The 23,028-nt window shown below is 43.3% G+C and overlaps 1 long non-coding RNA gene across 1 annotated transcript; it reads left to right on the forward strand.

The window, feature by feature from the left end:
- Nucleotides 1–10,204: 10,204 nt before the first annotated feature.
- On the forward strand, nucleotides 10,205–14,010 carry LOC128347099 (uncharacterized). The gene is made up of 3 exons (XR_008317391.1): nucleotides 10,205–10,733; nucleotides 11,643–11,736; nucleotides 13,404–14,010. It is a non-coding gene; the product is annotated as an uncharacterized LOC128347099 (long non-coding RNA).
- Nucleotides 14,011–23,028: the final 9,018 nt, after the last annotated feature.

Raw genomic sequence — 23,028 nt, forward strand, 5'->3', positions numbered from 1 at the left:
TCTCTAAGGGCAGGTAATGCTACTGCTTATCTGGATTGAAAGTGTTTGATTACTCTGGTCACACCCACTGCAGACACAGGACAGAATTACCTATCCTTAGCTGGTGCTGATAGGAAGGAGGCAGGGCTAGAATCAGGGGTGTATCAAGGTCGGAGTAGGTCCTGGGACTAAAAGTGAAGAGAACTTCTGTTCCCCCACTCCTGGTTCTTCAGAGAGGCGTGGCTTGGGAGCAGGAAAGCAAGCTGTTGCTCAGTCAGCAGGTCCCCCTTCTTAAGGGGCCTAGTGACATTTGTCTCCCACCCCATTCAACTACATCTTTATATGCTACATCAGTGTTGAAAGTACTTCACATGAATTATTTTATTGTAATTTTGACAATAAATAACCCTGTAAGGTAAAAGAGTATTATTATCCCCATATTGCAGATGTGGTGGGGCTGCGGCTGAGGAAAATGTGGCTTGCCTAAGGCTAGCTGGTGAGTTCATGACAGAGACAAGATTCAAACCTGAGACTTGCAGATTCAGTCTTTTGGCCATTGCATCCCACCAAGTCCCAGCCAAGGTGTGTGTGTGTGTGTGTGTTTGTGTGTGTGTGTGTGTGTGGTGGGGGGGGGGAATGGGGTGGCATGTGTGTACACACCCATATTTAGGCAACCCTCTGTTAAAAAAATAGGTTAAATATACAGTAGATTATACATGTATTCACCCAAATAGAAGAGAACCACTCCTGGTTCTTCAGAGAGGCATGGCTTGGGAGCAGGAAAGCAAGCTGTTGCTCAGTCAGCAGGTCCCCCTTCTTAAGGGGCCTAGTGACATTTGTCTCCCACCCCATTCAACTATATCTTTATATGCTACATCAGTGTTGAAAGTACTTCACATGAATTATTTTATTGTAATTTTGACAATAAATAACCCTGTAAGGTAAAAGAGTATTATTATCCCCATATTGCAGTATTATTATCCCCATATTGCAGATATTATCCCCCATACCCCCCCACCCCTATTTACCTGAATCCAAGACTAGAATTTTTTCCAAGTTCTTTGATGTTAGGAATCGGGGTCATTTTAAATTCAGAGTCCTCTTCTATTTGGGTGAATACATGTATAATCTACTGTATATTTAACCTATTTTTTTAACAGAGGGTTGCCTAAATATGGGTGTGTACACACATGCCACCCCATTCCCCCCCACACCACACACACACACACACCTTGGCTGGGACTTGGTGGGATGCAATGGCCAAAAGACTGAATCTGCAAGTCTCAGGTTTGAATCTTGTCTCTGTCATGAACTCACCAGCTAGCCTTAGGCAAGCCACATTTTCCTCAGCCGCAGCCCCACCACATCTGCAATATGGGGATAATAATACTCTTTTACCTTACAGGGTTATTTATTGTCAAAATTACAATAAAATAATTCATGTGAAGTACTTTCAACACTGATGTAGCATATAAAGATGTGCAGTATTATAATAATTGTTATATAGCCTTTTCAACAGAAGGTTTATTTGGGCTCTAGGTGCCTTTAATACGTCAATGAATGTAGTGCTGTATAGTGCAGAGTGTATCTACAGCTTCTCAAGTCCCAACGTCATTAACATGGATAGCACTACATCTTTATCATACATGCATTACAACAAAGTTGCAGGCAGATGGCACAAATGTTCAAAAGCAGAGTGTCAAGTTGCAGTCTTCCAAGAACTACTGCTTTGCAACGTCTTGCTTTAAAGTGAGTTCCTATGGAGACTGCAAAGCAGTATTTAACTGCAGATCACACCATGATTACGGAAAAGGTCCACAGCACTGTTGTCCATTAGAAAATATTTTGAAAAAAATGGTGCTCAGTTTATTGCTCTAAGCCTACTATTTACTCTCTGTTGATAGAGCTTATCATTTCTAAATGAGCCATTTTACTGGATGAAAAGTTATAGGCAGCAGCCCTGTGAAATCTCATTTGGTAATTAATAAACATTTTTACTACTGACAAAGCCTATTATTTATATTCTTTTGTGATTATCCATCTATCTGTCAACAGTCATGGTTTGGAGTCATGCTTGTCAACACTTGTTCAGAATTCTATTACTCTGAGCAAGAACACGTTCATCCAAGCACAACAGTCTACTCAGTTTTAATTGACACCATTTCCCCCTCTCTCAAGCAGCATCCATTATGTTTTTCACTGGTGCTGGGTCCCACTATTTTCAAAGCCTGATAAATCCTTTGTTTTCCCATATTATATTTCTATATATGGCAGCATTAAAATACAAACAAACCTCAAAACAGTGAAATTAAAATCTGTTAAATGAACATTTGCTGTTTATAATTGATTGATTGCACTCTGCTATATTAGTCAGTGTCGACTCTTAGTGACCACATAGATAGATTCTCTCCAGGATGATCTGTCTTCAGCTTGGCCTATAAGGTCTCTCAGTGGTGCATTCATTGCTGTCGTAATCAAGTCCATCCACCTTGCTGCTGGTCGTCTTCTTCTTCTCTTTCCTTCAACTTTCCCCAGTATTATGGACTTCTCAAGGGAGCTGGATCTTCGCATAATATGTCCATAGTTTGAGCCTCGTCATTTGTGCCTCGAGTGAAAATTCTGGATTGATTTGTTCTATGATCCATTTATTTATAATAGCTAAGCAATATTTATTCCTGAATCTGGAGAGTGCTCATCCCGGTACACCTCTGTCAAAACTCTGTAGCAGGGAAATGTTAAACATTAAAAATTAAGCAGACCTTTGAAAACTAATGGGCACAACTAAGTTAGTCATGACAAAGTCCTATCCATGCCAATGGGATTTAAATTAGTCATACTAATCTTATTTCATGTATTACAATGGTATTAATTTCAATGGGAATTAAGTTAGTCATGACTACCTTGTCTCATGTATTACAATAGTGCTTAGTCATGACTAACGTAGTCTGAATCATGCTCAGTATCTTTAAAAGCACAGTTATTGTGGGGCGGAAGTGCATGAAGAATTGAAGTGACATGGTATTGGTGACTATGGCAGATTAACGTAGTAGCAAATGTAGCATTTGCTACGGGCCCCATGTTTTCAAGGGCCCTGCAAACCCGGCTTCCAACTGGGAATTAAAGTTAAAACTTTACCTGTTTTATTTGGTCCATGTTAGATAAAATATCCCTTTCCTGCTAAATGTGCCTTTTAAGAGAAGGCCCAGCACAGCATTTGTCCAGTGGCTGTTGCTGGTGCCTACCACATATTTCTTTTTAGAGTGTGAGCCCTTTGGAGACAGAGAATCATCTATCCACTCTTTATTTTTCTATGTAAACCACTTTGAGAATTTTGATTGAAAAATGGTATATAAATGTTCACAGTTGTTGTAGTAAGTGTGAGTTTGTGGCTTGGTCTCCCATACTCCAAAACATAGCAAATGAAAAAAATTGAATTACTTTACTATGCAAGTAAATAATTTATTTTTTAATATTTATGTGCATTTTTTTTAAATGTAGGGCCCCTTCATAACATATGCTACAGGCCCCGCACTAGCTTAATCCGACCGTGTTTGGTGATGTCCCAGCTTTGTCCCAATGGGATCTTGTAACACTCTTGTGTAACCATACAGAATCTCAACAGAAACAGCAATATTATTATTATTATTATTATTATTATTATTAATTTGATTTCTATACCGCCCTTCCAAAAATAGCTCAGGGCAGTTTACAAAGAGAAATAAAACAAATAAGATGGCTCCCTGTCCCCAAAGGGCTCACATTCTAAAAAGAAACATAGGACACACACCAGCAACAGTCTCTGGAAGTACTGTGCTGGGGGTGGATAGGGCCAGTTACTCTCCCCCTGCTGCCAGTTACTCTCCCCCTGTGAGGGAGGGATAGTGAGGGAGACAAATGTCATTTACCAGCAGCAATAACTTTTGGACAGACTGAGTGGTGGGTTGTCTATAACAGAGGCTCAACTCTAAGGGAATGCTGCACAATCCCTAAAGCAACCGCTGCTACCTGGGCAAAGGGGCACCTTTTAAGGCAGAGACTCTGTTATATTTAGCAGGGGGAGAGCAATTGTCTCTATTCAGCCCAGCACAGAGTTTCTTCAGAGGCTGCTGTTCCTTTGGGTTTTCTTCTTTTCAGATTATGAGACCCTTTGGGACAGGGACCCATCTTCTCATTCCTTTTGCTATGTAAGCCGCTTTGAGAGCTTTGTTCTTGTAGAAAAGAAATATTCTAAACAATAATATAATATAATTTGGTATGTTAATTGTAAATGCACAAACCCTTTTTTAACTTCTGGTTCATATAGCTTGTCCTCTATGGAATGAGATTCTTACAAACCCAAATGCTTCAGCTTTGACCCAATAAATATTGCATGTTCAAAAAGCACAAATTCTGTGTATAATATGAAATAAATATAGCATTCCATCTGGAGAGCATTTTTAAAGCCTTTTAAAATCACAAGTGGCTGTTTCTTTCTTGTAGATATTTAGCAAGAAGAAAAAGGCTAAGTTTGTTAGATAAATTATTCATTGTTAATTTATTTTCTCAGCCTTGTCTGCCGTTAATCTACCCCCTTGTATTTAATGTGGTAATATTTTAAGCCACACCAAAGTGGATTTCAGTGAAAACAATTGTAATTACATTTTAACTCTTATAATACTGTCATGCTCTTTGCTGCGTATTGTGTACTTAATTTATGCCACTACTTAATGCAGGGAAGACACCCATTTACTTAGTATTGCTACTTTGGCTTTTATTTTGGCCTCAGCCAGTAGTTAAAATGATTAGGCATGCTTTTATTGCCGCAGAAATGAATTAGTGCAATTCCCTGTTGACTGGTTGGCTGAATTACAATTTGCATAAATTCCAGGTGACTCGGCATGTGTTGTCATAGGTATAGCGCTTATCTTAGATACAGAGATGCACCTAAGTAATTCTGGAGCCTGTACCTAAAGGCCCATCATCATGCTTGGCTGGGTGGCCACGCCACCTAGGAGAGACTTTAAGAATTTAGGGGCCCTTTGTCCAACCCTTTTACCTTTCCCTACCACCATGCACCCTTCTCTGTTTCTTGATCCTCTCTCTTACTATCTCCTTTGATGGCAGCTTTCCATAGTAACAGAATTTCTTAATGGAAAACACTTCTGTGAATGAATGTGCAGGAAATCTGCAGGGAGATCATAAAATGGAGCTATTGTTGGCACAAATCTGTAACTGCATATGAATACAGTGAAATACTGTGAATGAATGGTTTGGCAAGTATGGGTTGTTTTTACCCAGAGACTGGAGCTGGAATAAATGTGTCAGCAGACCCAGGCCTGGGAAATGTATCTTTACCAAGATGCAAAGTGGTGAGCACAATTTTGTAATGGAGACCCAGTGAGTGGAAGAGGGTTGTTTATAATCTTTTCTTACCCATTGCTTCCCCCCTTCAACTCCTTCCTCCACCACTTTTTCCTATGATGTAGCAAAATGCATCCAGGACCCCAACCATAGCAGGTGAGGATGGACATCCACCTTATCACTTCTTCTGTGGCAAATTTTCCCCTCCCTTCCTAGTCCAGCTATAGTCCAGATTGGGCATAGGATTGCTTGTGTTTGGCTGGACTTGGTGGCCATTTCAACCCGGTGTTGTAATCCGAGGACAGGCTGTCCTGACCTTTTTGGATTGGTATTGTTGGTGGATAAGAAGGAATGTTTGAGGACATACAAGTTGTCCCTTGTTCATCCTAGCTGGTGAGAGACTCAGTCCTTTATGAGCTTGGGTCCTCACAAAGGAAAGCAGGAAGCCTCAGACAGACTATGAGGTGATTCTCATGATCGTCATGGGTGGTTGGGGAGGGTGCAGGGGGAAGGCTGCTTTTAACTTTCCTTCCCCCTAAACAGTCTGTCTTTGGTGCGCCTCCCACTCCCCCACACGTTCCGCGCCCCATAAAGGAGCATGGAGGGATCTCAGGCCAGAGCCCGTTGTTCCGGCCACCCGCATCCTACAATGCAACACGCCATGTGCAGGTTGCATTTGGGGATTCTCCCATGAGATAGGTGCACTAGGTGCCTGTCTCTGTGTCCTCTCAGGCTGCACACAGCCTGAGGAGACACATGATATCCGGGTTAAGGCTGCAGGTGCACCCTTGACCTCAGTTAACAGCCAGGTTCATTAACAGGGTTAGGTTACCCCAAGGATCCCACTGCTTCTCACGACCAGCCTAACCTAGGCTGGGCTGCCCCAGGCTGGTTGTGAGAACAGCCTCTATGGCTCCTGCTAAACTAAAATCAACTTTTGTTGGGGATTCCTCAGCTAGTTATTTTTCTTTCCTCCAAACATCACTGTTTTGTCCCCCACCTCCACCCTGCAGTGCTTTAAAAAAAAATCCTCCCCTGCAAGTGATAGAAATTGGAGCCTAAGCGACTGCTTTAACTAAAAACAACTACAACTCAGCTGCATCTCTTCTGCCATGGGGAGCTTCTCTTCTGAACGGGGCAAATAAAGGCTTCAGGTGTGTATGTGTGTGACCTCGATGGGATCATGGTGGTGTCAAAAGCCCCCCTCCATATGGTAGTCTTGATAAGGATTCCATCCTTCATGCAGCTGTTATTTAGGGAGTAAAAAAACCCACAACAGCTGTGAGTACCTGCGGAATTGTTTTGCTCAGCATAGTTATGCCCTAAATTATCAGGAAGTACCACCAGAGGGCATCCTAACACAAACCTTGGCTATTAGTTAAAGAAAAAAGGAAGAGAAACAACAAGGGAGATGCACAAGGAACATGTTTGGACTGGAGTTACCCCCCTTCACTCTGGAGTCTTTCATGTCTCACTTTATTTATAATGTTTATTTACTAACTTTCTGTCTATGGTTACTGCAGAGCTGCTTTTCTATTTGCTGGAAGTCAAACTAACTATGCATAAGTCAAATATTTGAGTTAACCATGGAGGGTTCTTATGGAACTGCTCAGGGCTCCTGTTGTTTTATAGCCTCCTAGTTGTGAAGAAAAGCTTTAAAATATATGGCCTGCCTCTCATGAAGTGTCTCTAACACAATGACAGATACTACAAATATTTAGTGTCTCAGGCTTCGGTAGCTTGCAACACTCTTGACTCTCTTCGCTGTTCTCCTGACTTCACTGTCCATCTGACCCCAACATCTATGTGCTTCCATTCTTATAAACACAGCATCGCGTCCACCCTTTTTTCTCCTCAAAGGTGCTTTTGGAGAGAAGGGGCCACAGAGCAATTAAGTGCCTGTTAAAAATGTCAGTTTAGCCAGAATTGCTGGGTGTTCTTGGCAGGAGCTGGCCTTGTAATGGGGGAGGCTTCTTTGCCACAGATTCAGGAGCTAAATAATTTAGAGGCCAGCCTTTAATGCAAATTCAAGTGGTGGATACCAGGGCAGGGCTTTATCAGTCATGGTACTACAGCTTTAGAGTGCCCTTCCTAGGGAAATTCATGAGCTCTTCACCCTCACTATATGAAGGGAAGTAGAAACTCACTTGTTTTGTAATATAAGGCTTTTAGTTGACTGCTTTCATCTGCTCTTTTATGTGTTTGCTATCTGGGTTTATTACTTTTCTATTGTATGTATTTTATTCCTTTAATGATGTGTTCTTAGCCAGCTTCTGAGATCTGGACCTAAAAGGTAGGGTACAAATATTGTAAATCTATTATATATTTTGTAGAATTGTTTGGTTTGTGCAAAACAAAGACATACTTCTCAGTGACCTATAGATACCAATTTTGCATAAACAATCTTGCCACTGAAATTAGCTGAATGCACCTCTGTTTACACTGGAATATTCTCAGTGAAAAATTGTTTTTGGTAGTTTTTAGAAGAAATTCTGAATATAACCATCATTTTAACTGTTATTGTTCTAAACAGATTTTTAACACTCAATAATTAGATCAATAATTCTAAAATGACATCATGCCCAAGCAATTTCTCAGATTCATGTTTACTATGATTCAAATTTACCATAAATGGTAATTAGTCAATAAAATGAATAATATTTGAAGGTGAAATCTTAAAGATCTCAAATTGTTGTTTTACTTTCCTTTTGCAAACACATTAATAATAATTTAGCTGACCCCGCACAGAGCATCTGTGCGACAATACACTCCCCCCACCTTCTGCCCCAGTCTCGCCTGCCCTCCCCCCACCTCTGCCCCAGTCTCCAACAGGTGGCGGGGCTTTGCCTGCTGCCTGTTCCACACCTGCCTCCTCACCTTTTGCCCCAGTCTCCAATGGGAGGCGGGGCTTTGCCCACCACCTGTTCCCCTCCCGCCCCAACCTTCTGCCCCAGTCTCTCCTGCCCCATGTCCTCGTCCATCCTGGCCCTCCAAAGGGCGATAGAGCTTTGCCCGCCTCCCACCTTCCTCTGTCCCAGCCCTCCGTCATCCTCCTCGGCTCCCTCCCCACCATTTTCGGGAGTCCAGTCCTCCTCTTCAGTTTTCACCTTTGTTCCATCTGTTACCAGGCAGTTTGGTCAGGTGGAACTCTTGCGGAATCCCGCGAGAGTTCCATCAAGAATCTCCATACATTCCTGTCGGCTTAGAGAATTAACTATGTAGATTCTATGACATATATAGGTTGGCCTTTGAATAGCGATATTGCCCATTCACAGGTCACCTCCATGTATACCAGCGTAGTTTTTGCAGGCGTAGTTTCAGCTATTCACACTTTCCCACTCCGCCTAACTAAATTGGTATATGGTTTAAATAACCACTCTCCCTGCTTCTCAGCTGGTGCGTGGGAAGATTTAAAGAAGCCACACAAGAGGCTCAGGCTGCTTCATCCACTCTTCCCCCTTGTGCTGCTGCTTTAAACCTCCCCATGCATTGGCTGAAAAATGGGGAGAATGGCTATTTAAACTTTACACCTCCCCATGCATCTCAGCTGATGTGCAGGAAAGGTTTTAAAGCTTAAACAGCCACTCCCCGCACACAGGCTGCTCCATCCGATCTCACCACGAAAGTGGCTTGTATAGCTAAGGAACTGAACTCCATTTTGGGGTCAGGTCAAGAACTCCAGTATTGCGGTTTCCAGAAAGGTTATCCCTGCAATATTAGAGGGCTTGCTAGATTTCACTTTTTGAGCTTTCCTAGCAGTGTAACCTATGCAAAATTACGTTGCCCAGTTAATGACGGGTCTCACTTATTAGTAATACATATTTGTGAAATTTATTTCAGAATAAGTGAATAATGCTATTATACTGTTCAGACGGTTCTGTTTACTAGCATTTTTTGTAATGAGTAATCTACTCATTTCTCTATGCACCCAGCTTATTGGGCATTTTATATAGAAAGAGTAAATTCTGCAATAAAATTAATATTTGATTATTCTTTTATCAGATACCAGAGATGTATAGTGTGTTGTTATCCATTGTCTCATACTCTCTAATGTCAAATACATGAAAACAGGAACACCCTTGTCTGTTCTGGGACCACTTCCAAGACATCCACCCCAGCACTTATACCCTTACACATTAATAGTTAAGGTTTTTCTCTGCCTGCTGTTTTTTGGATTACTTTTACTTTGCAGTAGCAGATCTTGTATTGGCTCCTGAAACAGTTTGTAAGCTGAGCCCAGCAGTTTTCTTATGGGGGAAAATCTTTAAAATATTTAATCTCACAGTGGATCTGGTTGTATTTATTATAGAATAGCTGCAATTCAGATGCATCTGGCAACATTTACCTTCTGAGTAAATAACTGGGTGGGGGCTGAATGGAAGGAAAACAATATATGGGCAAGAACTGCAATTTTAGTAGACATATCAACATTCTGACAAAATTTAAAAGCCATTCTCAAAATCTCTCCCAAAGACAATGTAGGAACAAAACAGAGACAGTGATTTACTATGAACAGGTAAGGAATTAAAAAATAGGGGCAATTGGAGCTCTCTGTAACTGGGAAGTCACTGAATAATATCCATTTCTTCTAAATAAAGTAGCTAATTAAAAAAACACATGTGCCTGTTCATTAAAAGGTTATCAAAGGCATTTCCTTGAATTTCAAAAGTCCTGATGCTGACAAATTTATAAGACAAAAGGTTAACATAAATACTAGTTTATGCATTTGTACGACAATCCCTTGAAACATATGAATCTATTATATTAATTCTCCTGGGTGTGCCTTGGAATGTGCGTCCCAGAGCCCAGCTGATTGGCTGGGCATCAGACGTGCCTCATTGGCTGAGGTGCACCCAGGAGGATTGGTTGCCGTGGTGGCGGCCCGGCCATGGAGCCCAGAGGTGGCAGGCCCAGCCCGGCCGTGGAGGCAAGGCCCAGGAGGGAGGAAAGAAAGGGGGGGCAGAAGTGGCAGTGGGGAGGAGAGATGGCTGGGCCCGGAAGCAGAGACTGGGGCAGAAGGTGGGGAGAGGTAACCGCCGGCCCCAAAGAGCGTATAGATGCTCTGTGTGGGGTCGGCTAGTATATAATAAAATGCTTCGCTAGTGGACAGTGAAGATTCTAGTCTGGTCTGAACAATGAGTTTTAAAGATCTGTGATGCTAGATCTGCAGGCATAGTAACAAGACAATGGAATTGTTATGATTTTGACACTTTGAGTTTAGGAAGATAAATTTTGTGTTAAAATAAGCTGATGCTTTATTATAAGCAATATCATTTGCTTTAGAATGGAAAATCCCCAACCCACCCGCCAGTTGGTGGCACACAACTGACAGCATGATAACAATCTGGGACACTGAAATTCTAGGGAACTGGAAACCAGTGCTGCTGATAGGAATTACAGGCCTCAGAATATATGTAAGTAAATGAGAAAAAACTCTGGTTTCCAGAAAGCATAGAAGAACTGATACTAGACCCCAGGGACCAGGAGCAGTGTCTAGAGAGCACTGTCATTTATGTATAATTAATTGTAGTATATACTATACTGTCGTGTCTGGCTATAGATACAAATGGGGCCTCCAGAAACAAAAAGAGATTGAAGAAAGGGATGTTAAGGACACCAATCAATTGTATATATTTTTTCAAAACAGATGAGGTCTTTTGTGAGGAACAGGGCACGTATGTTTGTCCTGGGTCCAGAGAAATAGTGCTTTGAGCATTGTTGTGGTGGTGCTTGATGAGGGTGGGGAGGGGAGGGGTTACATTGAAATGAATTTGGGGGGAAATCCACCTTTTAAGTTGGTGATGGCCAACTAGAGGCCTGAAGCATCTGACTTGCACCGTACCTTTTGTGACTCCTCACAAAAAAGAAAGAAAGGGCTGCTGGCTTGCTAGGGAGGGTAGCCAGAATGTGGCACTGCCTTTTGCCTGGCCAGCAGTGTTTCCTTTGCCTGGCCAGTGCTGTGTTCTGGCTTCCATCTCACTACTTTCAACCAGCACGGCTTCCTTCCAACCAGCACTCTCAGGTGTCCTCTTATTTTAAACGAGATAGCTGCTGTTTGACAAATAGCACCTCATGTACTGCCATACAGTATAGAAAGTGTTACTTACGACTCTGCAAACATCTTGTGTACCTTTATAGGAGCATTTGCACAGGGAGGTAGGAATGGTGTTTAATATAATGCTGCGCAGCATGTAATGTGCCTTTACTCACCCAATAGATGCCATATTCAAAATGAGAGCATGCATTGCCAGAGGCCTCTGGGATCTCTTTTCACTGTAGTAATGATCATGCATTGTCTTTTCATTGTGTTGTCATGAGGACAGGAAGGAAGGGAATCTAAAGGAAGCAGTAGCAATGGTTGCCAGGCTGCTTTCAGACATCCCAACCAGCTGGGTGTCTGCCTCCTCTTGGCACTAAGTGAGTAGACATCCCTGTATCCATTTATTCAGTTCAGCCAAGTGGCCGTACTCTTTCTGGGCAATATGTGGTGGTGTGGGACTAGAAGTGCTGACATAATGACTAGGAAGCCTTGGCTCCTGATCAGCTTGGGCAGGGAGGCTATGGCCCCTAGGAATGTGCATAGATTGATTTGGTGCGGCTCATCAAATCATTTTGGTGGGGCAGGGAGTAGTACCTTTAAGCATGAGTAAAGCAGGTCCTTACCTGCTCCTGTGCTGCCCCGCTACTTTTCCAGGTGCTGCACTGCACCACTCAGAAGTCTGTGCATGGCTGTGGGGCGGCAGCTTCACTCAGCAGCCTGTGCGCAACAGCAGCACGCACATGGCTACCATGCATTCATGGTGGCCATGGCTGCCGTGCATGCGTAGTGGTCATGTGTGTCCTGCTGCACACAGGCTGCTGGGTGAAGCCCCGCGGCTGCATGCGGAATTCTGAGTGGTGCAGTGCCGTGCCCGGAAAAGTGGCGGGGTGGCGCAGGAGCATGTAAGGACCTGCTTTACTCATGCTTAAAGGTACTACTGTCTGTCCTGCCAAAACATTCATGCACAATCCTAATGGCCCCTAGGCTGAAGAAGTTTCAAGATGGCAGATGCGTGAATGTTTGAGGCACAAGTGGGCTAACTTGTGAACTGCCTAACTGATTTGAACCAAATTTGTTACAGCTGTAGGGACACATAGGGACACCTCAACAGCATAGTTTGTGATGATATCACCCACCTCATTTCAAGATGGCAGCCATGTGAAAGTTTAAGACTGAAGTGGGTTAACTTGTGAGGATGGTAATTGTCAGTTAAGACTATAGTGAAAGGAAAGTAGGCAGATTAGTTCTTAACAGAACAACTTGTCTGGACAACACATAATTTTTCAGGGATATTTTAAGTCTGCAAAATTGGCAACACTTCACTCAGCCCAACAGAGTGATCAGGATCCAAATGGTAATTTTTTCAAAGTTCTATTTTGACTGAAGTTCTATAAATTACCAATCAAATAATATAAGCATGTGCGCTCTAATGACAAGAGAGAACTTTCTGATGCTGAACACCAAAAACTTTGTAAAATCTTCAACTAAGAAAAAGTCACATTCTCCCTCCACTGCCACCCTGCCTGAAGAAACAGAATTAAATGAAATTAATGGATTCAGTAATAGTGTCAGTGTGTGATCCCACCTTATGATTATTCAGCAGTGAATAAGGACACAACAAGAAGCAGGTGATTTGTGTTCACTTTAAATCTGTTCTTACATTTCCCCCCTTACAAACACATGCACAAACAACAATGATAACTAAAAAATAACAAATGCTCTAAGAACCACGTCCAAAACTACCAATTCTCTTCCCAGAGGTTTCCCATAACACCTCACAGTTCTCCTGCTTGATTTAATTTCCTTCAGGATGGTGTTATTAGCAAAATAGTGGTAGGCCTTAAGCCAATCTGACTTAAATAGTAGGCCTTAACCTTCTGAATTGCACCTTCTTACTATAGTAAAAAGAGTATAGTGACTCATACTCTGCTTTATGAGCCTCCTCGAGAATAAACGCCCTCCCCCATCTCGAAACCCCAACTCTTTTAAAGAATGGAAACACATATGAGCTCTTATATCTTCTTTTTCTCCTTCCTTCACTCAGGAGATGCACAGCCCTTGGGCAGCAGCCCTCCCCCCACCTTTCCAGAGCCTGTTCTCTGCCTGTAGTGGAGTAAGGATGTGTGAGCTGCTTTGCTTCAAGCCGGGCTTGATGTCAAGCCAGCCCGTTTTGAGAGGTCTGACTTCGAACCAGACCAGGGAGGAAGTACTCCTGCCCACCACTCCATTCCAACATGTACTCCTCACTTGTTTGGGACTCTACACATGCACAGGGGCCATCTGAGCCATCTGGCCATCTGAGCCCCAGGGGCCATCTGAGCCCTGGGGCAGCTGGTAGGGAATGCCGGCTTGCCCAGGGCCAGGATGAGGAGTGCGCTGAAACAAGTGAGGGGTGCCTGTGTGTGTGTGTGTGCCTGTGTCTCTGTGTGTGGATGGCTATGTCACTTGTGCACAACCTTTACACTATTTTGCTGATAATACTGTCCTGAAGGAAATTAAATCAAGCAGGAGAACTCAGGTTTATGGGAAATTTCTGGGAAGAGAATCTTTAGTTTTGGACACGGTTGTTAGAACATTAGTTATTTTTATTTATCATTGTGTGTGTGTGTGTTTTAAGAAAAAGCAAAAAATAAAGAACAGATTTAAATTGAATACAAATTACCTGCTTCTTGTGTCCTTATTCACTGCTGAATAATCAAGAGGTGGGATCACATTGTCACTATTACTGAATCCACTAATTTCATTTACTTATGTTTTTTCAAGTGGGGTGGGTGGAGCAGTGTGACTTTACCTTAGTTGAAGGTTTTACAAAGTTTTTGGTGTTCAACATCTGGTTGTTTTACCCTGTGGTTTGGGTAAGCTTTTCTCCGTCTAATCATATTTTTCTTTTTTAAATGCCTGGAAATCAAATAATCCAAAAACCTTCAGTTTAAAATGAGAGTTAAACTGCTTTATGGTTCACTTGTGCTCTAAAAAGAATGGAAGTGGCAACTTAAGGTGCCCACCTTAACTTCCACACCATATAAGCTGTAAATACTTTGTACAGTCTGTACATGAAGCTCCATGCACCCACATTTTGTCTTGATCAGAGATGCATCAGGCAGAAATTCATCAGGGGTATCTCTAGGAAGTGATTAGGGAAACTGCAACTGAATGTCTGCTTGGATTCATACCTCCCCAACCCACTGCCCAACTGAAAGACCAAGGCTTTGAGGATATTCACACGAGTGTGCAAAACTGGGCTAAGGGAGCCCAGCCTGGTTTTGCACGCTTGTGTGAACGACCGGGATTGGGATCAATCCCAGTGGCTACATGGTGGCAAACCCACCTATTGAGCCACCCAGAGGGGTTGTTTTAAGGGGCATGGAAGTTGCTGCCTACCGGCCAGCCCCCGCCCCCGCCCCGCCACTGCCCCCCTGCTGGCACCCTTCCAAAAAGTGGGCGTACAGGGCTGCAGCGTGCCTCTTTGCAGCTGGGATAAGTGTTGCCACGCAAATGGCCAACACACACAGCCCGCACATGCACATTGGTCATTTGCGTGGCAACGCTGATCCCGGCTGCAAGGAGGCTTGCTGCAGCACCACAGGCCCACTTTTTAGAACAACTCCGGAAGCGAGAAAGAGGGCTGGCGGGTCGGCAGCACCTTCCTTGCCCCTTAAAGCGATTCCTCCAAACTGGTTCAAACGCCAGTTGCCGGAACCGGTTTGGCGCTCCTAGAATTGAGTGCTGAACAGTTCTGTGCACATCCCTAGTGGTGACCCTTGTCCCCTAGTTGATGTGTGCACAATTTCATGGGGATTGGATGGATTCTCTTTATTTTCTGAGCGATAGTATGTTCAGGGTTTATAATGGCAAAATGTTGAAAACACTCCTCATCTTAACTATACAAGCACAACTGTGCCAGTATAATACAGATTTTTCTCGTACCAAATAGGATGATGTGGCTTTTCAGAGCAATCTGCTTAGAAGTTGGAAGCAGATTGTAAGGCTAAATTTAAATTTGTGATGCATTTATAATCATTGATTAACAAATCTCATAATATATTCGTTCTGGAAATGTTGTGTATTAAAAGCAATGATTATGTACAGCCCTGGATTATTACAATGCAGTGGTTTAATGGCTTCCCATGCCTTATTTTTATGCTTCTCTGAGTTAAAAGAAAAAAGAAGCTTACAGGAAGTGGTCTGATAAACCCAGGCTTGTACAGTATCTTGCTAGATTGGCTCCTGTGTGTACAAGAGCTTTCCAAAGTGTACAAATCAGTTATAGTAAGAGCTACTATTATCCAAATGTGGATTTTATTTACAGTTTTCAGTCTATACACATGATGTTATGCTTCTGGCAAACAGCAACATTGATTAAACGTCTTGTGCTTTTTTTCTTTTTAAGCATAGAAATTAAACCTTTTAAAAGCTGACTCATACATGTGGCTTAAATCTTTCCCAGTAGCAACAACATAGATTTTTATTTCCTGTTGACACACTCATCATGCTTTTGCTTCTTCCTGCCATGCTGTTGCCACTGCACAAATTCTGTCTGGCTGGTTGGCAGTAGCTATTGCAAAACCTGCCAAAAAAACAAGCTAGAAGCAAGATTCATGTGCAGAATCATCCAAAATCTCTCAGTTGAACGTAGAGCATCTGTACATTAGACTCCATGCAGAATAGTGTGTTGGCCAATGATAAAAACAGGAGGAACAGGATTTTGATGATGATCACACAAGTGGTTTTAATTCCCAGCATATTGTAGGTAACCATGAAGTTACTTCCCCACTGCACCATTTTGGACTACCCATAATCCCCAGCCACATAATCCCCAGCCACAGTGGCCAATAGTCAGGGATTATGGGAGTTGTAGGCCAACATCTGCAGGAGGGCCAAAGCTGAGCAGCCCTGCTCTAGACAAATACTTCATTTGTTACCATGAAGGTAACAAATTATTCTTTAATTTTGTACTGATATGACAACTGAATCCGGTCCATCTTTAGAAAATGGGAATGTTATATTCCGCATGAAAGACTGGTTGTTGTTTTTAATGCTAACATCAGGTGCTGTGTATCCACCTAATTGAGTAAGGAGGCACCTTTTTAAATTGGTGATTGTCTTTATTTAGAAGGAGGAGAGCCCTATCGATTCCCAGCACAGTATCCCTCCGGTGGCTGTTGCTGGTGTCTGTTGTATGTTTTGTTTGTTTGTTTTTTAGATTGTGAGCCCTTTGGGGACAAGGAGGACAAGGAGCCTATCTATCTATCTATCTATCTATCTATCTATCTATCTATCTATCTATCTAAGCTGCTTTAGAAACTTTTGTTGAAAAGCAGTATGTAAAAATTGGTATTCATTCCTTGGTGCTAAAAATCTCACTTCTGTTTATTTAAAGTTTCACTTATCTGATGTAAATAATTTCCAGTTGTCATTTCACTGAAGCCCTATACCTAAGTACAGTATACACAAAAGTGCACCTGTAAACACCATCCCTGCACTTATACACTCTTTAATCTGCTCCTAGCTTCACTTTCCATCATCAGTGTTTGTCTAGACTCTAGAGCAGGGCTGCTCAACTTTGGCCCTCCTGCAGATGTTGGCCTACAACTCCCATAATCCCTGGCTATTGGCCACTGTGGCTGGGGATTATGGGAGTTTTAGTCCCATAATTACACCCTTACCTTGATCGGCAGGCATTAATGACGGTGACCCATGCCCTTGTTATCTCCTGTTTAGACTATTGTAACGCTCTCTATCTAGATTACCTTTGAGGACGATTGGGAAGCTGCAGCATGCAGCAGCTTATCTACTCAGGGGTGCCAGAAAATATGACAGGGTAACACCTCTCCTTCAGTCATTGCACTGGTTGCCTATTTGCTTCCGAGCTCAATTTAAGGTCCTGGTTCTGACTTCCAAAGCCTAGCGGGGCCTGGCGCCTGTCTACGTACAGACCCACCTCTCCCATCCAGTTACATCCCGTCTGGTTAGATCAGCTCAGATGGCCCTTCTGTCGGTCCCTGATTTCCGAGATGTTCGGGGCTCTAGGACCCGTGAAAGGGCCTTTTCGGTTGCTCCCCTGCTCCTTTGGAGCTCTCCCCCCCTACAGATCTGGCTAGCTCCTTCCTTACCAATCTTCAAATCACTATTGGGCTTTTCTTTTTTGCCAGGCTTTTGCCCTGTAGTTCATTTTTCTGTTTTCTGGTAGTTACTTTAATTCTTTAATAGTTTTTAATTATTAATGTAATGTAATTTTTAATGTTGCTTGTTTGCCTGTTGTTTTACACCGCCCAGAGTCTTCAGAGTGGGTGGTATATTAAATGTCTCTAATAATAAATAAATAAATAAATAAATAGTCCAAAATGGCACAGTGGGGAAGAAACATGTCTAGGGAGCAAGAGGTTGCTGGTTCGAATCCCCGCTGGTATGTTTCCCAGATTATGGTAAACACCTTTATTGTGTAGCAGCGATATAGGAAGATGCTGAAAGGCATCCTCTCATACTGCGCGGGAGATGGCAATGGTAAACCCCTCCTGTATTCTACCAAAGAAAAACCGCATGGCTCTGTGGTTGCCAGAAGTCGACACCGACTCGACGGCACAACTTTACTTTACTTTGGTCCAAAACCAGCTGGGGGCCTAAGGTGGTCTAGAGAGACAAATGCTGTTCTTGTGGAGAGATTCTTCTTGTGATTAGAACACTGGGGCACCCAGCATTCTAATCATGGAAAGAATAGTTCTACTCACACGTTATATTAAACACATGTACAACCTGTGTACAGTATTGACTAGAGCAACCAGGGTATTTGAGGAGCAGAGGAGACATGAGCTTGTCATGGCTGTCTTTATACAGTAAAAGGAACAAGAGAGGAGTACATGATCAATGGTTTCCACCTCCCCAGTGTCACAGGGGCAAAGCCTTTCCATGAGTGGGATCTTCCTGTATTTGCCTTCCAGAATGGGGAAGGGAAGGGCATGACACCGGGCAAGGGTGAACACCCTTCTGTGACTTGGTATTTCCAATTGTGACAAATATGCAGAGGGGGAGATGATGTATCTACGCCTATCCGGGGCCAGGAAGATCTTGCTTAGATCTGCCTGGAATTCCGTGTCCAGAATCCTTTGTTTAAATTTTAATTGTTGTTCAATAGTTATTCTGTTTCTGTTGTTCAATAGTTATTCTTTTTCTATTGTGTTTATTTTTATGAACTGCCTAGAGCCTTTGGAGTCAGGCAGTATATAAATAAAATAAAATAAAATAATCATACCAAGTCACATCATTGGCCCATCTAGCTCAGTATTGTCTACACAGACTGGTAGCAGCTTCTCCAAAGTTTCAGGCCAGTCTCTCTCTCAGCCCTATCTTGGAGATGCAAGGGAGGGAACTTGGAACCTTCTGCATGCAAGGATGCAGGTGCTCTTTCCAGAGCGGCCCCATCTCCTGAAGGGAATGTCTCAGAGACCCTTTAATTGTCCCCAGCATCCTCATGTTCATAATGCTTGAACAGGGCTTTTATTTGTGCAACAAAATTGTTAAATAACCCAGAAATTTAGATAGCCCAAGTGTGGCAGGGGAGGAAACCAGTGGCATAGTTACCTCCTATAGTAATGCTTTGGTGACATCCATATTGGACTACTGCAACACTCTACGTGGGGCTGCCTTTTGAAGGCGGTTCGGAAGCTTCAGCTGGTACAGAATGCTGCTGCAAGGTTGCTTGTGAGTGCAAATTGCTTCTAACAGAGATCCAGTTGGTGGGGACTAGAGACATGCCTTTTTGGTTGTGGCCCTCAGCTTTGGAACGCCCTCTGGGAAGAGCTTTGCCAAGCTCCCTCCAGTGGTTTTGAAAAACAAAGAAAGATACATCTTTTTCAAGAGTCTTTTTAATGTTTTATTTGCTGCTTATATTTGGTATTTTTTAGAGTTTTAGTTCTTAGTTTTTAGCTTTTTATTAATAACTTTAAACTTGCTTTAAAAAATGTAATTTTAAATGTGGTTTTAGTTTGGATTTTTAACATTTGTTTTTATTAACCTTTAATATTGTATCTATTTCATTAATTTTGTGAGCCGCCCCAAGCAGTAGTGTATTAGAGGTACAGGGTATAGATATAAATAATCAGCCTCGCCTTTTTTGAGGCACTAGTTCTGCCAGCACCACCACAGTCAGGCATGGCCCCCACTAACTGGCAGCATGGCCTTCTGCATTTTCCCCCAGCCGGCCAACATGATATAATGAGGTCTCTGCATTGCTGGTGGTGGGCAGGTAAGCTGGGCAGGAGAGCTGGCAGCAAGCTGGGAGGTTGAGAGGTGAGGCGAGTGGGGTGGAGGCAAATGGTAGGGCCTGCAGTGGCACCCATAGCACCCTGTGTTCATTGCATGTGGTGAAACATTGGTGGTTCTTTCCCCCAGAAGGGACTCTGCAGACTTATTTGAAGTGTTTCCCTAATGGAATGTAAGGGCTATATGTCCAAGATTCAGCAGACGTGGGATAAGTAGGAAGATGGTGAAAAAGATTTCTTTTACATTATGTTTCTCAATTCATCTGGAGTTCCATCACTTAGTTATTACAAAGGACTGAGGTAGCATTGCTGACAAATAGTAGCATCCCTCTCTGTAGCTTCCTAGTTGTCCCCTTGTCTCTTTTTTTAGCACATGATTTGTGGTAAAGTTTCTCAATTTGAATAGAATTCCAGCACCCCAGCCTGTCTAGTGTAGACTGGCAAAGTGCTATTGAGGTACCTGGTGGGAGGAACAACCATGAGGCAATTGGTTGTTGATGCCAGCTTTTCTGCACTGATTGGCTATATCTTTTTAAGCTTACTTTCCAGTAGTCTTATGAGATCACCAGGCATTCCAGATGTGTGTCCATCCAGGTGTGTCCCCCTATCACCTTTGCAATGCTTGGGCCAATATGAACCAAATTGGTACAGTTGTAGGGAAACATAGGGACACCTCAGTGGATTCGTTTGAGATGATGTCCTTCACCCCAATTCAAGATGGTGGATGCGTAAACACTTGAGGCTCAAGTGAGCTAACTTGTGAACTGTCTAACCAAATTTTCTAGAACTGTAGGGACGCATACGTACACTTCAAATATACCCAGCTCTGTCAATAGTCCTCTGTCAATAGGACTTGGTCCTACAGAACCTTCAACACCTTTGCTGCCCTCCCCTGAATGAGTTCTAGTTTACCAACATTTTTAAAAGTTCATTCTTAAAATGTGGGGCCCAGTATTCCACGTGAGGTCTGACTAATGCAGAACAGAGTAGAATAATTACTTCTCATGATCCGGACACTATGCTTCTGTTAATGCAGCCTAAGATTGCAATAGCTTTTTTAGCAGCTACATCGCACTGCTGGCTCATGTTCAATTTGTTGTCCACTAAGACACCTAGAACCCTTTCATATGTACTGTTGCCAAGCCAGTCCTGTACTGTATTTTATTTTTCTTGCTCAAATGCAGAACTTTACTTTTGTCTTACATGAAATCTGTATTGTTGATTTTTGACCCAGTATTTGAGCCTGTCCAGATTGAACTGAATCTTGCTTTTAAAGAGATAGCTATGCCCACCCTACCACCACAGCTTCATGTCATCTGCAATTTTAGTAAGCCTATCCTTTATTCCCCCCTCCAAGTCATTTATGAAAATGATTAACAGCCCAGAGCCCAGGACAGAACTCTGTGGCACTCCACTTGCCACAGGATGGATTACGTGGACCAATTAATGAGTACTCATTAATAACTGAGGGTATGGTTGTTCATCCAGCTGTGAAACCACCCAACAGTAGCATCATCTAGCCCACGTTTTACCAACTGCTCTATAAGGAGACGACAACAACAACAACAAATATTTATAGACCGCTTTTCAACAAAAGTTTCCAAAGCGGTTTACATGGAGAAATAATAAATAAATAAGATGGCTCCCTGTCCCCAAAGGGCTCACAATATAAAAAGAAATGTAAGACAGGCACCAGCAACAGTCACTGGAAGTACTGGAAGGGCAAGTTATTCTCCCTCTGCTAAATAAAGAGAATTGCCATCAGAGGCGTAACTAGGGAAAACGGTGCCCGGGGCAAGCCCTGAAATTGCGCCCCCCCGCCGCGCCCCCCCGCATACATCTGACTGACACACATGTGTTTTTTCCTCACAACAACCCTGTGAAGTTGGCTTGAATCTCAAACAACAGAATTATGATGCAATGATGATACACACTACATTATACTTAGGTTTTTCCTCACAAGCAACAACCCTGTGGAGTTGGCCTGTATCTCAAACAACAGAATTATGATGCAATGATGATACACACTACATTATACTTAGGTTTTTCCTCACAAGCAACAACCCTGTGGAGTTGGCTTGTATCTCAAACAACAGAATTATGATGCAATGATTGATGATACACACCACATTATACTTAGATTTTTCCTCACAAGCAAGAGACAATCTCCAAAGGTCCTGGCATATAACCCCCTCCCCCATTTTTCTTGCCAAACTTTGTGTCTTTAGCAGGATACCACAGGCACTTGTTAAAGCTAACACTGAAGGTTTTTGTGAGATGGAGCTGTTATAGGAGCACTTCAGCATAAACTGAGATCACAAGTCAAGCTTTCACAGTGCAAAAACGAGCATGCCAGCAAGCAGAACTCATGGTAAAACTCTCTTGAAACGCCTTGTAACAATGCACAGGCAGCTATGTTACACTGCTTGAGTCAACTCACACTGCTGTACTACCCAGGCTGTGGGAATTGACTCTCAGTTCCATATACATGCATGCATTTAAGATTGAGTGCCAAAGAATCTTTATGATTGTTTTTCTTTCTTTTGGGGTGGAGAGAGGAGCGTATAATGCAAACATTAACACCTGTTAGGCATCTGAGAACCATAGTTGGGCAGCTAAATAAAAGTCTGATTCTTTAATATGTTTTTTCCCCCACATGTGGCTTCTGTAGTTTTTGCAACTCATTCAGTTTCTCACCCTGACACTTGGTCTGCTGCTTCCACCCGCCCGCCGCCGAATCCTTTCTTCCGTGCGGGTGTCCGTGTGTGTCCTCGTCATCCTGCCTGCGACTGCTGCAGTACAGCCCCAGCCCCAGCAACCACACTTTCCTCCGCGACGGCGACCGCGCCACCATGTGCAGGCAAACAGAGGAGGACGGACACACCGCACGCATGCGCAGCGCGACACGGCACGCCGGCCGAGTCGCACTGACTAGAGACCCTCTGGCTGGCAAGCTACTAGAGGGCCTCTTTCTGGCTGTTCCAGACTAAGCGAGCGACGGAGCGAGTGAGCCTCAGCCAAGGGCAGGCGCAGTGAGCAGCATGAAAGGCGCCCGCCGCAGCGCCCACCACCGCCAAGCCAGGCCACTGACTGGCCGCCAGCAAAGCAATTGGGGTGTGTGTGTGGGTGGTGTGGAAGGGACTGCTCGTGTGGGAGGGGGCGCCGACGCGCTCCCTTGACTGCTGCAGTGCTGCTGCACTGAGCAGGAGAAATTTGTATTATAAAAACACATTTTAAAAAAAATTGGTCATGGCGGCGTCCCCCATGTGACCCGAAAAGATGGCGCCCGGGGCACGTGCCCCCCTGCCCCCCTATAGTTACGCCTCTGATTGCCATGTTAAAAAGGTGCCTCTTTGCCCAGTTAGCTGGGGAGCTTTGTCAAATGCTTTGCTAAAATCAAGATACTCTGTG

This window comes from Hemicordylus capensis, chromosome 1 (assembly GCF_027244095.1).
Source record: "Hemicordylus capensis ecotype Gifberg chromosome 1, rHemCap1.1.pri, whole genome shotgun sequence".
NCBI lineage: Eukaryota > Metazoa > Chordata > Lepidosauria > Squamata > Cordylidae > Hemicordylus > Hemicordylus capensis.